Source organism: Lathyrus oleraceus, chromosome 2, assembly GCF_024323335.1.
Source record: "Lathyrus oleraceus cultivar Zhongwan6 chromosome 2, CAAS_Psat_ZW6_1.0, whole genome shotgun sequence".
NCBI lineage: Eukaryota > Viridiplantae > Streptophyta > Magnoliopsida > Fabales > Fabaceae > Lathyrus > Lathyrus oleraceus.
The window spans coordinates 428,483,059-428,501,869 of NC_066580.1; the positions used below are offsets into that span (position 1 = coordinate 428,483,059).

An 18,811-nucleotide genomic window follows, 5' to 3' on the forward strand; every position below is an offset into this window, starting at 1 on the left:
TAACTCAAAAGCACACAGGAATTCACTGTTGAAGGTATTAAGCGCCGCTCATATCACCAAGGACATAACAATAGAACAGTTTGATGACGTGATAGCTTGTGTGAATACTGTAAATTTCTTGGGTTTTAATGATGTCGAACTACCGATTGAAGGAAAGAACCATAACAAGGCTCTCCACATCTCCTTAAAGTGCATGGATACTACACTGTCAAGGGTATTGGTAAACACAGGTTCCTCATTGAACGTCATGCCAAAGACGACTTTGATAAAGCTTCTAGTAGAAGGGATAAGTATGAAGCCCAACACCCTAATCGTAAAGGCATTTGATGGCTCAAGGCGAGCAGTGATAGGAGAGGTTGAATTACCAACCAAGATAGGTCCAACTATTTTTAATATCACATTCCAAGTCATGGATATACATCCTGGTTATAGTTGCCTACTTGGTAGACCCTGGATTAACTCCGCAGGTGCTGTCACCTCCACTCTGCATCAAAAACTAAAATTCATTACAAATGACAAGATGATTGTGGTTGGAGGAGAAGAAGATATCTTGGTTAGTCACTTGACATATTTCCGATATATCGAGGTGGATGGTGAAATCACTGAGACACCCTTCCAATCCTTGGAAGTAGTAAACATGATGGCCATTCAACAGACCTTGGAGGTCCCGAAATCCGGACCATCCATGGCCTCATGGCAAGGAGCTAAAGCTGTTATGGAAAGTGAAGATGCACGAGATTGGGGCAAAGTGGTGGAATTGAAAGAGAAATGAGGTAAGTTTGGCTTGGGGTATGACCCATCATCACACAAAGTTGGTAACCAATCTGACAAAGAGAAGATTCCTTATGTGGAGAAAACGTTCACCAACGCTGGCCACATATTTGGCAAGCAGGTGCCAATGATCAGTGAAGAAGACCGCAAGGAGGGGGTGTCCAGCTGGATGCGTCAAGCCGCACCTAATGAAGAACTAACAAACTAGAAGGCTGTGGAAGATCCCCAAATATTTCAAAAGTAATTTTATCATTTTTAGACAAAACCCTGTGCTCTGCCCAAGGCAGAGTGGCATGTTGTAGGGCCTCCTTTATCTTTTTCAAGAGTTTTTATCATTAGTGAAATGATGTTTTGCATCCAAATTTTTGTTCCTTTTCTTTCGTTTTGATCTATTTACAAAAATGGCAATCAATTTTTATGCACGCACTTTCTAAATAAATTGCATAAATCATAACATGCAGAAACACCACCGAGACCATTGATAACGACACTGCTATGGTCCAATATGAATTTGATTGTGCAATCTACCAAGCTGAAGACGAAGTGGGGGAAGATTGCGAACTCCCTGAAGAGTTGGCCAAATTACTCAGACAAGAAGAAAAGGTTATTCAACCACACCAGGAAGACGTTGAAGTTATCAATCTGGGAACAAAAGAAGATAAGAGAGAAGTAAGGGTAGGCGCCGCGCTTCAAGATACAGTGAAGACGAAACTGATAGAGCTCCTCCACGAATATGATGACGTGTTTGCTTGGTCATACCAAGACATGCCTGGATTAGATACTGATATTGTGACTCATAAGCTTCCCCTTAAAGAAGAATGCCCTGCTGTCAAACAAAAGCTAAGAAGAACTCGACCAAATATGGCTCTCAAGATCAGAGAAGAGGCGAGAAAGCAGTTTGACGCTGGTTTCCTGGAAGTCGCTAAATACCCACAATGGGTTGCCAACATTGTACCGGTGCCGAAGAAAGATGGAAAAGTCCGCATGTGCGTAGACTACCGAGACTTAAATAGATCTAGTCCCAAAGACGATTTCCCATTACCTCACATTGATGTACTGGTGGATAACACAGCTCAGTTCTTCGTGTTTTCCTTCATGGATGGTTTCTCAGGATACAACCAAATTAAAATGGATCCCGAAGACATGGAGAAGACCACGTTCATTACTCCTTGGGGCACCTTTTGTTACAAAGTAATACCGTTTAGTTTAAAAAATGCTGGGGCAACATATCAACGTGCCATGGTGACTCTCTTTCACGACATGATTCATGAAGAGATTGAGGTGTATGTCGATGACATGATTGCCAAATCCCAGACAGAAGAAGAGCACATCACCAACCTGGAGCAACTATTCACTCGTTTGAGGAAGTTTAGGTTGAGACTTAATCCTAATAAATGCACATTCGGGGTTTGATCTGGGAAGCTTTTAGGCTTTATTGTAAGCCAAAAGGGGATTGAAGTAGATCCCGACAAGGTTCGAGCCATTCAGAACATGCCTGCACCAAAGACTGAGAAGGAGGTTCGTGGTTTCTTGGGGAGACTAAATTACATCGCCAGGTTTATCTCTCACCTTACTACAACATGCAAACCAATATTCAAGCTTCTGAGGAAGAATCAAGGTGTGGAGTGGAATGAGGACTGTCAGATAGCCTTTGATAAAATCAAAGAATACTTGCAAGAGCCACCGATTCTAATGCCCCCTGCCTAAGGGAGACCTCTCATCATGTATCTGACCGTGCTCGATGAATCCATGGGTTGTGTATTGGGAAAACAAGATGATACTGGTAGAAAAGAGCATGCCATCTATTATCTGAGTAAGAAATTTAATGATTGTGAGACCAGATGTAACACCCACATATAATATATGTCTAGAATACATATTATACATAGTGTAAAACTGGTACTGAAATACATAAGTGCCTAGCAGCACATCATACATATACAATACATGCCCAAAATAACATAATATGGCATAAATGTACATAAGAGTGCCCAAAATAAAACTACTGATCTAGATCATTAGACAATGATCTCAAAAAAATATCTACACAGCGGAAGAAAAGCCACCAGTTCTCAGGTAAGCAAGACATCACTCTGTCTTGCCGTTACCCTTATCCTGCTCAGAACCACCTGAAAAATAATCAACAACATGGGGTGAGATAATAATCTCAGTGGGTTCCCTATCTTATGGGTCCACTCGGCTCTACAGGGTTTTCTAATCAATATTCAGCTCATATCCAACTCAAGTCAACAAGGGAACGAAGACTTGAGCGATGGGGAAACTAACTCGCAATTGTATGGCAACATGCATCTGAGTTCTCATAACTCAACCACGATCATTATTCAGATCACGACGCATCAATTCCCGAACGGACTTACGTCTAAGCCAGGCCCGGTTCATGCATGCTCGTATGATTCGACTTTCACGGTGGATATCGGGTCCTCTATGAGGCTTAATCCCCAGTTCAAGCGACCGTCACCCGTATGGGACTCTAACCCACCTAGGGTATCTTTCACCGTACGGGACTCTAACCCACATAGGTGTCCACCTTTCCCCCATGTCCGCCATGGTTGGGGCTCAAACCCAATTGAGGCTCGAATCATTATTCCCACATCCCAATGCTTATTCATCGAAGCATACCAACGGAGATGTGTACCACCACAGAAAAACAAACATTTTGAATACATGATCGGTTCCATAATCATTGGTTCCATGAACCATAACAACATTCATCAATCACAGGTGACTTCATTCACCACATTACATAAATAATAACATGGCATGTTCCATACAATGCGTCTCATACACAAAACTCACATATGTTCCATAACCTAGATTATCCTTTTAAGTTATTAATCATATTATACTACTAGATTTCCTCACTCTCCTTTGTAAGGTTTTTAATCATGTTATTTCACAATCAAACATATCAACCATGTTTAACACCCATCATAAATATAATTCATTTAATTTGTAAGACACATAATATACTATAATATGATATCATAATAATAACCTTTTTCATTATCTTACTAATGCATCCGTCCACATCCAAAACTGAGCTATAATGCTCAATTAATTCATTAATCTATCTTAATCAAGATTTAGATTAATATTTATTCATTGCATAAGTATTCAACAACAACCTCTCTAGCCTAGTGGTAAGGCATGTACAGTTTCAAGGAGGTCCTGGGTTTGAACCCCACTGGTGACAAATTCTGGTTCGAACCCCACTGGTGACAAATTCTGGTTCGAACCCCACTGGTGACAAATTCTGCACAGATATTAAATAAGAACATATTCATCTTGTAGCATGGATATTCATGATTTATCTAACATTCTACAACCCTAATTTTTTTCCTAGAAAACTAAAGTTTCTAACTAGAACCCACCTCAAGAAATTGAAGAGGAGAAGTTGTTGGAGATGAGGATGAAGATGATGGTGTTGGTTTTTTTCCTAGAAAACTAAAGTTTCTAACTAGAACCCACCTCAAGAAATTGAAGAGGAGAAGTTGTTGGAGATGAGGATGAAGATGATGGTGTTGGTTCCTGTCGTACCCCAATTTTGTCCGGGCATATTTAATTTGTCATAGAATTTATTTCATTTTTTATTTTTTGCATCACATGCATAGCATGACATACATTGCATCATGAATAACACCTGAAATGTCAGTCAGAATGAATTTATTTGGGAATACAGAAAAAATCGGTTGAATTGTCAAAATTTGAGGAAAGACTGTATTTTTAATAGGTATATTTTGTCCTGACAAGTTTAGTGTGACTGGTTTAATTTTTTTTGGATAAAATTTGTACTCGATTTTTCTTTATTTTTGTAATTGGTCAAATGTTTTGTTAATATCTAATTAAAGAAATTAGAATAGTTTTTAAATATTAATTAGTTTTTTAAATAGTAGTTATTTAAATAAATATTAGTTGGTCTCTTATTAGTTAGTTTTTAAATATTAATTAGATTTTCTAAAATTAGTTAGTTTTTATTTTAGTTATTTAATTAAGTTAGTTAATTTATCTAAATATTAATTAGTTTGTTTAGTTAGATTTTGTAAAATATTAGTTAGAGTATTTTTTTTAATATTAATTAGTTTTTCTAAATATTAGTTAGTTTTAAATATTAGTTAGATTTTTCTTTTTAACATTAATTAGTTTTTTTAGTGTTAATTAGTTTAAGTGTTAGTTAGCTTTTTTTATTAGTTAATTTTTAAATAGTAGTTAGTTAGAGTTTTTAAAATATTAATTAGTTTTTTATTTATTTAATAATTATGTATATATATGTTAACATTGGATTCTCTTTTCTTCATAAAACAGAAAAAAACAAAAAAATAAATAATAAAAACAAAATTCAAAATACTCCAACGTCTCTCATTCTCCTCCACCCACTGTCTGCTCCACTACCATTCCACTACAACTACCTCCTCTCTCTCGTACGAAAGAAAAAGAAAATGACAAAAAAAAGGGTAATAAAAGTCATTCACTATTCACTCAGACTCATCTCTCACACTCTCCCTCTCTCAGAAAAAAAACAACCCACTACACAAACCCATCACTCACAAATCGCCCACCATCCTCCGCCGTTCACCCTACTCCGTCTCCGATAACCCTCTCAGCCGCTCACAACAAAACCCTCCTCGTCATCTTCACCAACTCACAAAACCCTCCGCTTCGCAAACCCGCTTCACCGCGCATCGACCTCCATCACCTCGCGACCACCACCTTCAAATCTCTCACTCTCCATCGGCCTCCTTCGACCAAACCCAACAAAGCCTACACCGCTCACCAACAACAATCAAAAACCCCTCATTCTTCTCTCTCTGCGAAAATCGCTTCAAACCCACACGAAACCCAGCCGCCGCTCTCAATAATCCCATCTCCCCTCAAACCTCCACCGCGATTCTCATAAACCTACCTCGCCGTCACCGGTGAAAACCCTCACACCTTTTCAACAAAACCCCTTCTTCTTAAACAAACCACTTCCGATCTTCTTTCTTCGCCACGAATCAACGACCTCCGTCGACCTATCCAAGCATCTTTCTGTTTTGACCAATTGACTCGCAACCGACCTGTTGCGAGTTATCACGGCTGGTTGTTGTTTATATTTAACCTGGTTACAAGTTGGTTTTTTTTTGTTTTGCAGGATGATTACTCCGCCGATTTCAGTACCAGAAGGGGGGGTTAAGAGGGTAGAAGTCGAAGCTTGTTTCGACGGTTGAAAAGCCATCAAAGCAATAGCCTTGTGTTGATGTTCCAGCACAGTGGCACCAATTCGACAACGTTTACGGTAACGACACTTGAATCCCATGATTGAGCTATTAAGAGCATTGTTCAAATGTTTAATTTTCTGCGAATCTAGACTCGAGACGCTGTTGTTATTTCATATTGTGGCCATGGATACTGTTATAAGATCATAGATGTTATACTCTTAAGACTGTTCTTGTCTTAAAATTCTGGTTTTATTGTTTTTGTATAAAGACTGTTCTTGTCTTAAAGTTCTGGGTTATGTTGATGCTATAGATTTATCAGGATAAAATGAACTTTGACTATTGTAATTCTTATGCTGTGTATATGCGTGGATTAATAGGTTGATGTTACATTTGCTGTGATTTGCTATTAAGCAATGGTTGTTGAGACGAGAGGGAATGAAAGCGTAAAAAACATTTTTTGGAAATACACCATTTAATCCTTTTTAATTTTTTCAGATTCTTAGTTAAATTGAAATTGATGAAGTTTAGAAGGTGACCGACAGTTTTGTATTATATATTGTTTCAACCTTTTAACGCATTTTTTATGGTTATATTGTACAGATTTGATAAGTTAGAAAGGTTGTTATTAGATTTCAATACAATTCCTCTGAATTTTAATTACGGTGAATCCGACATTTGTATGTCGTTATTCTGTAGAAGTTCCAATACAGTAAAAGAATACTTTCACCGAGTTTCGAAGTTGCGAATAATATCAATCATTGTTATCTCGCCATAATCGGTTTTTAGCACATTTTGTGGCTACCATGATTCGAGTTTTGTAAATCAATGTTATCATATATTTCTTTTTTAATTAATCAATTTAAATGTTGTTTAATTAATTAATTAATATTAATTAATTTTAATTAACATAATTATTTTTTTTAAGTAAATAATTTTGGTGATTAGTTTTAGTTAAATTAATTAATTAATTCAATCAAATTTTGAGAAATTTATTTCGGTTAATTAGAAAACCATTTCATTCCAATTCCAAACCATCTTTTCATTATCACTTTCAATTTTACTTCAAAATCATACAAACCAATTTCAAAAAGCACATCATACAATTCTCGATTAATATCGAGCCCATGTTAAAACACCCTTGTAAGTCGATTGCTCTTAGCATCGCCATCAACCTCACATAGCTTACTCTTGGGCTTCCTTACAATGAAACCTACTTGTTTATTGGATAATCGAGTAGATGAAATAATACACTAAATAAATTCCATTTTCATTCATAAACATGAATTTAAACCATTTTTCAAAACCATTCAATTTCAAAAGAATTTTCTCTTAAACATAAACTTGGGATGAAAAGGAGATAGGAGGCGTACGCTTCATTATTTCTCAAGCACTTGAATAATTGGCGTACGCCATATTGCGCGAGTTCTTGTCGTCCGATTAAACCTTAATTCACACAATTTCAAATCATTTTTCAAATCAAATATAACTTCTAAAAGATTTTTCTCTTTTAAAATAAACTTGGGTTGATGATAACACGAAATTATATCGCTTTTTAAGACTTAATTCAATTAAATTATTTTATCATTTACACTAATTTATCCCATTTTATCAGATATTATGCAGTATTTCTCTTCTATTTATATCAGGTACCCATTTTGAAGCAAAAGTGAAAAAGGGAAGAAAAGGAGGTGTAAAAAGCAACAAAAAGGAGAGAAAAGGAACCAAAGGCCAAAGCCCAGCCCAAAGCGCACAAGTCACCAATGCTGTGCCTGTGACGGACGTCACAGGACGCGTGACGAGCGTCACGCGAAGGAGCCTTGTGACGGACGTCACACATAGCGTGACGAGCGTCACGCAACCCACTACCTTTGTGGCGCAAGTATCGCCCTCAGAAGGACTTGAAGAATAACGTTAAGGAATTGGTCTCCTATATGCACGCCGTGGATATAGCCACGCTGAAGAAGGAGAGAAACGGAATGCTGCTACCAAGGCCATTATAAATAGCCGTCTCACAAACCAAAAGTTACACGTTTTTTGCACGCTCAGTTTTGCGGAAGCTCTGCCAAATTTATTTTTTTCACGCCTTTGCTTATTTTTCTTCCTTTCCAGCATCGTCCATTTTATTTATTTTATTTTGCAAGCTTTGTTTTCTTTTTCCCTTGCAATTTATTTTCCCCCGTTCTTAGCTTTTAGATATTTTTCGCGTAGTAGTTTCTACACCGGAAACTACTGGGCAACTTTATACCGGATTTAACCTTACGTTATATTCGAGTTTTTTTTATTTCCTTGATTTAATTTACTGTTTAATTGAAGAATCGAAGAACAAATCCTACCGGCTTGTGGTGGAGTGTTCAAGACCATTGTATTACGCATTCAGGTTCTTTAATTGTTATTTAATTTTTATGCTTTATTCTATTGTTTATTTGCATTGCCTGCCTGAAATGAGTCTGTGTATGCATGATATTAATTATTATTTAGTAAGCATGTCTGGCTAATTTGCCTAGGTATCGGTATGTAAAGTAAGCAGAAAGAGGGATCAAAACTAAGTCGGTCTATTCAAACTTAAAATTAGAATCAATCTTTTTACGGTCTTAACTTACAGGTTTAATAACAAGATTTTTTACAAAGGTAAAAGACATAAAGAAGTTGAAACCAACAGAGCGAGAGTTTGAGGTTTTAACTGGACAGTGTAAGTTAGTCATTAAATCTATCTCAGGGCGAGAGCAAGTTTTAGAATTAATTAAATTCTGACCTTTTTCCAAAAAGTATTTTTAAAGTTTGAATGTGAGGACGAGAGTTAAGCATTTAGATTTAATTGTATAACCTAAGTCAACAGAGCGAAAGTTTGAGATAAGGGTGTTTAAAACGGTCAGTATTTTCTTAAAAAGAGTTTCTGCAACTTTATTGTTTTCAAATATGATTTTTGACTTAATTATAAGTGACAGCAACATTAACATAAGATCATGGTTTCTTCAACAGAGCGAGAGTTTGAGATAAAACCTTTAACCAATAAAGTTAGTCGAAACGATTTATTTTAAAACCGAGAGACCGACAAGGAATTGATTCCCTAGTTTTGACGAACCACATACCGATATCCGTTTTATTAATATTTAATCTAGATATTAGTTTAGCTCTTAGCTCCCTTTTCCCCAAACAATCAAACATTTTCACCTTAGATTTACGTAGTAACCTTAGATAACGGTACATCGATTCATAAGTCCCTGTGGGATCGATATCTTTTAAAACTACGCGATAGAACTGTGCACTTGCAGTTTGTATCCCATTCTCGACTCGCACAGTCGAGCGATCAAGTTTTTGGCGCCGTTGCCAGGGACTTTTATTCAATCGATATCGTAACTCTTCCGTTACGCTGTAGAGACTAAGGTTTCTTTTTCCTTCTATTCTTTCTTTCGTTGATTTGTATGCCACGCACTCGCTCTCAAGGCGAACCGCTCTATTTACGAATCAACGATATCGAACTATATCTCCGAGTCTTACGACGAATTGGGAATATCGTGCTGAAAACAATCTCCCTCCTATAAACCTTCCTGATATCAAAAACATTTTTCCTTCTTTAACCGAGATGGCAGAACCAGCTCGTGCTCTTAGAGATTACGCCGCTCCATCGCAAGATGAACCGCATTCAAGTATTGCTCCGCCCGCAATCGAAGCAAACAACTTTGAACTTAAACCTTCACTGCTGCAGGCTGTGCAACAGAACCAATTCTCTGGAAATCTTACCGAAGATCCAAACCTTCATTTATCCGTATTTGTTCAATATGCTGATACTGTTAAAGCTAATGGTGTCACTTCAGAGGCAATTCGACTTCGTCTTTTTCCTTTCTCATTAAGAGATAGCGCTAGAAGATGGCTTCAATCTCTACCTTCCAACTCAGTCACCACATGGAACGAGTTGAAGAAGTTTTCCTTGCCCGATATTTTCCGCCAAGCAAAACAGCTATGTTAAGAGCCCAGATAAACGGATTTAAACAGAAAGACAACGAGTCTCTTTTCGAAGCATGGGAAAGATACAAAGACATGATGAGACTTTGCCCACACCATGGTTTGGAAGACTGGTTAGTAATTCACACATTTTATAATGGTCTCTTATACAATACAAGGTTAACAATAGACGCCGCTGCAGGTGGTGCATTAATGAACAAACCTTATGCTGATGCTTACCAGCTTATCGAGAGCATGGCCCAAAACCACTATCAGTGGGGAACCGAACGAACAACAGTGGAAAAACCTCAACCGAAAACTGGCATGTACGAGATAAGTAACCTTGATCACGTCAATGCAAAAGTGGATGCTTTGGTCCAGAAGATTGAAAGTTTAAATGTATCACCACCAACCGCCGTGGTTGCTATAGCTCAGAATTGCGAGGTCTGTGGAATCCAAGGCCACACTCCTGCGGAATGTCAACTCTTGACTGGAATCCAAACAGAGCAAGTAAACTATGCTCAAGGAAGCCCCTATTCGAATACCTATAACCCAAATTGGAAGAATCATCCAAACTTTTCATATAAGAGTAATAATGCTTTATACGCACCTGGACAGTCTCCGAATCAAACCCCATCTATACCTCCGGGGTACCAGAAACCAAATCCTAACAATAATACCCCTAGAAAATCCAACTTGGAAATCATGATGGAAAACTTTATAGCTTCCCAACAACAAACCAATAAAGATTTCTTAAACCAGAACATACACACTGGCGAACAACTTAAACAACTAGCAAGCAAAGTAGATGCCTTGGCTACCCATAACAAATGTTAGAAACCCAAATATCTCAAGTAGCTCAACAACAAGCACCTACTGCTGCACCAACTGGTACATTCCCTGGACAGCCCCAACCTAATCCGAGAAGCCAAGCTCATGCAATTATATTAAGAAGTGGAACGGAAGTGGAAGGACCGTCTGATCCAAGGATAGAAAACCAAAGCCCTAAGAAATCTACTGAGGAAAGTGAACCTAAGGAAAAGGAAGAGAGTAATAAGGATACCCTAGAAAAGAAGGAACCTTATGTACCTCCACCACCTTACAAACCACCTATACCTTACCCTCAAAGGCTTGTTAAAACCAAAGATGTAGGTCAATTTAGAAAATTGTTGATCTCCTTAAGCAATTAAACGTTACAATTCCATTTACCGAAGCTATTACGCAGATGCCCTCATATGCTAAATTCTTAAAAGAAATTCTTTCTAATAAAAGGAAACTTGAGGATAGTGAAACCGTTACACTCCCTGCCGAATGTAGCGCTATAATCCAAAACATGCCCCCTAAACTCAAGGATCCAGGTAGCTTCTCTATACCCTGTCACATAGGAAAATTTGTCATCGACAAAGCCTTATGCGATTTAGGAGCCGGAATTAGCGTTATGCCTTTATCCATATGTAAGAGACTGGAAATGGGAGAATTAAGACCGACCAAGATGTCTGTACAACTAGCAGATCGTTCCATCAAATATCCTGTAGGAATCCTTGAGAACGTTCCCGTACGCATAGGTCAGTTTTACATCCCCACTGACTTCACAATTATGGATATTAGAGAAGATGATACTACACCTATTATACTAGGAAGACCATTCTTAGCAACTGCCGGTGCAATCATAGACGTAAAACGAGGAAGACTCACCTTCGAAGTAGGTGAAGAGAAAATTGAATTCATTCTTTCCAAATTCTTGAAAGCACCTGCAATAGAAGATACATGTTACTTCATGGATATCATCGATGAATGCATAAAAGAAGCAGAGTCAGGAGAAGACAAATCATCAGACTATCTTTTAGAAGACAAATCTAAACAATGCTTAGCAATAACACCAGATCCTACGCAGTGTCTTAACAAACCACCCCTGATTTGAAAACACTTCCCAAAAATCTGAGATATGAATTCCTAGACTTAGAACTTGAACGACCTGTGATAGTCAATGCAGATCTAGGAAGACTCGAAACAGAAAAACTCCTACATATCTTAAGAAAATATCCAACCGCACTAGGATACCACATAACCGATCTTAAAGGAATAAGCCCTTCTATTTGTATGCATCGCATCATGTTAGAAGAAGACGGTAAAACCTCTAGGGAACACCAGAGAAGACTAAATCCGATCCTAAGTGAGGTAGTAAAGAAAGAAATAACCAAGTTATTAGAAGCAGGTATTATATATCCTATATCTGATAGCAAATGGGTCAGTCCCGTACACGTTGTACCAAAGAAAGGAGGCATAACCGTTATTGAAAACGAAAAAGGAGAAACTATAACTAAACGAATCGAATCGGGATGGAGAATGTGCATTGATTATAGGAAACTAAACAAAGCAACCCGAAAAGATCATTTCCCTTTACCATTCATTGACCAAATGTTAGAACGACTAGCTAAACATTCACATTTCTGTTATTTGGACGGTTATTCAGGCTTCTTTCAAATACCAATTCACCCTGATGACCAAGAAAAGACAACATTCACATGCCCTTTTGGTACCTTCGCGTATAGACGAATGCCGTTTGGTCTGTGTAATGCCCCTGCAACTTTTCAAAGATGCATGATGGCAATTTTCGCCGACTTTCTCGAAAACATCATGGAAGTATTCATGGATGACTTTTCTGTATACGGACAAAGTTTCGAAGAATGCCTTGAAAACCTGGAAAGAGTTCTTGAACGATGTGTAAAAGTAAACTTAGTACTTAATTGGGAAAAGTGCCACTTTATGGTACAAGAAGGAATTGTTTTAGGACACATCATCTCGAACAGAGGAATTGAAGTAGACAAAGCCAAAATAGAGGTAATCGAAAATCTTCAACCCCCAAGAACCGTGAGAGAAGTACGAAGCTTTTTAGGACACGCCGGTTTCTACCGACGATTCATCAAAGACTTCTCTAAGATAACTAAACCTTTAACCGGACTATTAATGAAAGATGCTGAATTCATATTCGACGATAACTGTTTAAAAGCATTTCAAACTCTTAAACAAGCATTGATCTCCGCACCCATTATGCAGACACCGGACTGGAATGAACCATTCGAAATAATGTGCGATGCCAGTGATTATGCTGTAGGTGCTGTTTTAGGACAAAGAAAGGATAAAAAGCTTCATGTTATATATTACGCTAGCAGAACCCTGGATGAAGCACAGATGAATTATGCCACAACCGAGAAAGAACTCCTAGCAGTAGTATTTGCGCTAGATAAATTTCGTTCTTACTTGGTAGGAGCCAAAATAATAGTTTACACTGATCACGCTGCTATCAGGTACCTTCTAACAAAAAAGGATGCTAAACCTAGACTCCTAAGATGGATCTTGTTACTACAAGAATTCGACTTAGAAATCAAGGACAAGAAAGGAACTGAGAACGTAGTAGCAGACCACCTCTCTAGACTTGAGAACCTTGAACCAGAAAGAACATCCATTAATGATGATTTCTCGTATGACAAACTCATAGCTACTTTGGAAGAGAACAACTCCGACATGCAAGTAGAAACCACCTTAGCTATATCTGCCATACCATGGTACGCTGATCTAGTCAATTATTTAGCTGCCGGAATAGTTCCACCTACTTTATCTTACCAGCAGAAGAAAAGATTCTTCCATGACATAAACACTATTACTGGGATGATCCCTTACTTTTCAAAAGAGGTCCCGATGGTATTTTCCGTCGATGTGTACCCGAAGAAGAGGTAGAAAATATAATCCAACACTGTCACTCCGCGCCTTATGGTGGACACACAAGTACATCCAAGACCTGTTCTAAAATCCTACAAGCTGGCTTTTATTGGCCAACTATATGGAAGGACGTACATGCGGCTATTAAGGAGTGTGACAGATGTCAACGCACGGGAAACATATCTAGACGTGACGAGATGCCACAAAAAGGTATTTTGGAAGTAGAGATTTTTGACGTGTGGGGAATAGACTTCATGGGACCGTTTCCATCCTCCTTCGGTAACAAGTACATACTCGTGGCGGTTGACTACGTATCAAAGTGGATCGAAGCTATAGCTTCTCCAACTAATGACACCCGAGTAGTAACTAGACTCTTTAAAAAAATAATATTTCCGAGATTTGGCATCCCAAGGATAGTAGTCAGTGATGGTGGATCGCACTTTATATCCAAGATACTCGAAAAACTACTACTTAAATATGGAGTGAGACATAGGATAGCAACACCTTACCACCCTCAAACCAGTGGACAAGTGGAAGTATCTAACAGAGAAATCAAGCAAATATTAGAAAAAACGGTCGCCACTTCAAGGAAAGATTGGTCATTGAAATTACCAGAAGCTTTATGGGCATACCGAACTGCTTATAAAACTCCCATAGGGACGACCCCATTTAAGCTCATTTATGGAAAATCCTGTCACCTCCCGGTAGAATTAGAACACAAAGCCTATTGGGCTATTAGAAATTTAAATTTGAATTATAAAACCGCCGGTGAAAAGAGAATCCTTGACATAAACGAACTAGAGGAACTCAGAAGAGACGCCTATGAAAATGCCAAAATCTATAAAGAAAGAACAAAACAATGGCATGATAAGCGTATATCAAGGAAAATCTTCAAGCAAGGCGACGCAGTACTCTTATTTAACTCCAGACTAAAATTATTCCCGGAAAACTACGATCCAGATGGTCAGGACCTTTCCATATCACTAAAATCTTTCCCAGTGGAGCGGTAGAAATTAAAGGACAATCTACAGAACCGTTCACCGTAAACGGGCAACGTCTGAAACATTATCACTATGCGGAAACCAACGAGGATTCGCAAATTCTACACTTAGACGAAACGCCCCCAGGACTCATAGACTATATTTAACAGTTTCTTTGTCGAGCTTGCGACATTTAAACAAAGCGCTTAGTGGGAGACAACCCACAAATTAATCTGTTACTTTATTATTTTATTATTATTATCATTTCTCTATTTTTCTCTTAATTATTCTTTTAATTTCTATTTAGTATTCATTATTGATTTATTCAAAAAGAAAAAAAAAATATATCTATATATTATAATAATAATTCTATTCTTCTTTCGGCATTTGGCCAAATCCTGACTTAAACTCATGTTTTCTTTTCTCTAGTTAACACTAACCAGATGGGACATTCTGACCGTATGGGTATCAAGTTCAGAGGAATGGCTCAGAAACGAAGGTTTGAAGAACTAGCCACTAGGGAGATGCTACCTAGTTTATATGCTGATGATTGGGCTATGACTGCCCTTGGACTGAGACAGAGTGTCCTGTTTTTGCTGAATCAGATATGATGGGAGACCTCCCCTATCCTGAGACCTTTCACCACCTACCGGAGGCTCACACTAGAATTCCTTAGTTCATTAATCTATCTACCTAGCCATGGAAAAGGAATTACCAGAGGTTTTATCCAGTTCAGAATGTTCAATATGGAGTACCATTTAATACTAGAGACTTCACCAACCTTTTGGGTTTTCCTACCTCCTTTGATACATTCACTATAAGCCAGGAAGAACTTCTTGAATATAGAGAGCTTGAACACTTTTGGGGTAAGCTGACTGGAAATGATGAGCCCGAAGAACATGAGTTTCTCTCTGGAAACATACATAACCCGACTTTTCGCTATTTCCATAAGATCCTGACCCACACTTTATTTGGGAAGAAGCCAATAGTACTTCAGTTTCACGTGATGAACTCTTCATCATATTTTGTGCTTCCCAGAACCGTCCAGTAAACGGTGCTACTTTTATGTTAGCTAATTTGGACCACCTTATCCAGGATGAGAGAGCACCCATTAGAATAGGCGGCCTGATAACTATGATAGGTAATGCTATTGGACTACGTCAGCCTATGCTTGACCTGAACCCTTTTGTGGCATTACCACTATGAGTATACCTTTCCTCTTCAACACTATGTTTATAGCAAACATAGGGTCTGATGAGTTTGAGCTTGTTATTGATAACCAGGTTCTCTGCCTATTCACCCTGCCCGATCCTAGGACTAGTGTTCATAACCAAAGGAACTGGCTCTATAACCTGAATGAAACCCCAACTCCTGCTGGATCCACTGAATCCATCCAGGATTATGAGATTTGTGATGACTATGAGCACTATATTGACCATACCTCTCTTGCTGAATCTGACCCTCAGACTCCATCCGGCTACCATGATATTGATCCTCCTCCTCAGCCTGTCCTGACCGAAGAATCAGCCATGCCTGATCTCCGACATCATATGCCAGGAACAGATATTAAAACCGTCATTGAAGCCTTGATGTCAGAACAAAACGCCCTCAGGGAAGATTTCCACAGCTTGAGACTTGCAGTCCTAGAACACATGAGCAGCACGGCAAGTCAGTTACGTATGTTACGGCATCATGTTAACTCTTTTACTCCTCCGGCCAGAGATCCGAAGATAGATGGAATTTAGTTATTTCTTCATTCTAAGTTATTTAGTTTTAGGCTAGATTTTTTCATTAATGTTATTTGAATTCATGTTTATTTCTATTTCATTTTATTATTTTCCCTTCCTGTAATACATTATGATCCTTTTTATTGAAGCTGTTTAGTTAATTTATTTTGCAATGCCTATTATGCTCTACGGTTATTACTTATTATTATTATTATACAAAGCAAGTAAGCATGCATACTAAATTAAGCTACAGACTAAAACGTTCATAAGCAGAATAAAATATTAATTACGCTACCAAGTGATTCTGTGAAGCGCTACTAAGCCTTTCCAAAAGGAATTGTGACGAGCGTCACACCACCCGTGACGGGCGGCACATTTAGTGCCTGTTACGAGCGTCACAGCCTTGTGACGAGCGTAACGCCTCTCAGATATGTGAACGTTAGGGAGCCGTTGGAGACGAACGTTACACCCCCACCTTTTTACATTCCCCATTCATTTTTCATTTACCACAATTAATTACTTTTCAACCACTCTTTCTTTTCACCTCCCACATTTTACCTATAAATACCCTCCAAACTTCCTTCTTTCACCACAAACAACTCTCTCATATCAAATATACACTTCTTTTCTTTCCAAATCACTCATTCAAAAATCTATCACAATGGCGGGAAGTCAAAACTTCGGAAATATCATCTTCCGATCCGGAGATGACAACTATCAGCAAGAGCAATTCGAGCGCTTCCAACAGCGAGGCGTCGCTCCCACCAGGTACCCCGATTTAACTTGTTTACAACAATTGGGCTTACTCCACGGTATCGAGTGGATGCTCCGTAGAGCCGATTTAACCTTCCTTTGCACCCATAACCAACCCACCTATCCTTCCCTAACCTTAGAATTCCTAAGCTCTTACGACTACACCACTCCCGCCGGTGAAGGTGAATTCCTAACCGGTACAGCAACCTTCCGTATGTTTAACACCGAGTACTCTCTAACCCAACGCCAATTGAGTGCCATGCTACAATTTCCCACAGAAGGTCTGCTCCATGCCAGAATTCCCCCACCTCAAACTGGAACACAGTTCTAGTTTTCGACCTTTTTAAGAAAATTTCCGGTATAAATACCAACAACTGGGAAGAACTCCTTCTCTCCCACATCCATAACCCCACCATCCGTTATTTTCTCCGTATCCTGCAAAACACACTCTTTGGAAGACCAAACAACAGTAAGGTCAACTCAAAAGAACTCTTTTTCCTCCAGTGCGTTTTCGAATCGGATACTACGGTAAACGCCGCCTCTTTCTCCTTCATCATATCCGCACCTTATGTGCTAGAGGCCGGCAACCATTCATAATTGGCGGATTAATAACCTCCATAGCACTTGGCCTGAACCTAGGGGATAAACTCCAAACTTTAGAATCCCTTCCACCCCTGTCTATGGATATCGGCTATTGTCGCTCCAGCCGCCTGATTAAAAACAGAGTAGGCGGAGGCTATTATCTGATGGTGAACAACCAAGCAGTCCCAAGTGTTGTGCTACCCAATACCACCCTAACCGATGTCACAAACCCGAACCGCCACCTCTACGATCTTAGCGCTCCTGAAACCACCGAGCCTTCACAAACAAACCAACAAACAGATGAGTTTGAAGAAATGGAACAAGGCGATCATCCGCCAGAACAACCGTCAGTCCCGCTCAACCCTTCCAGTAATGCAGCCGGCCCATCCTCCCAACGTCGTCGACGACGAAGGCCTGCGACCAACGATGACATTATGGATGCTATCGATGGAATGCAGGCACAGAATACAGAGATGATGCAGATGATGCGTCAAATGCAACAGCAACAGGATGCTCGGAATGCCATAACCGACCAGCGGTTTACTGAGTTGTTTAGCAGATTCGACAGCCTAGACATACGTCAAAGATCACCAGGACCAAGAACCAGAGGTGGAAGGCAGCCTTAGTTGTATTTTTTTTCTTTTTTCCTTTCCATTTTGTATTTCTTCCCTTCAAACATCGAGGACTATGTTTAGTTCAAGTATGGGGGGGAAATTATTCTTTTCATTCCCATCTTTGTTTCAAGTTTGTACTCTCCCTTTTCATTGTTATTTCCTTATAAAACAAAATTTTTTTTAAGTTAAGTCCTGAATGTGAAAAAGTTTCTATTATCTATTTCCCTCAACTTTCTTGAGCCATAACAAAATTTTAACACACCCAATAAGTATAAAGGTCGCCTACTTTATAAAATTTGAGTGAAATCAAAACAAAATCATTACCATAACAACGCTCTGAGAACCTCAATATGTTAGATCAGGATAAGTACCTATCATACCGATTCCTCGAACTTTTAGTTCTATGGCAACCCCAAGTAGTTTATACAGAAGTCAGCACCATCTTAATAGCAAACTACGTGGAGAGCCGATGAATATAAGTGAATGATCCCCAAAGTAACCTAAGA

At 38.8% G+C, this 18,811-nt stretch overlaps 1 pseudogene; it reads right to left on the reverse strand.

The window, feature by feature from the left end:
* Positions 1–9,954: 9,954 nt before the first annotated feature.
* On the reverse strand, positions 9,955–10,054 carry LOC127124370 (uncharacterized; annotated as a pseudogene).
* Between the last annotated feature and the right edge of the window lie 8,757 nt (positions 10,055–18,811).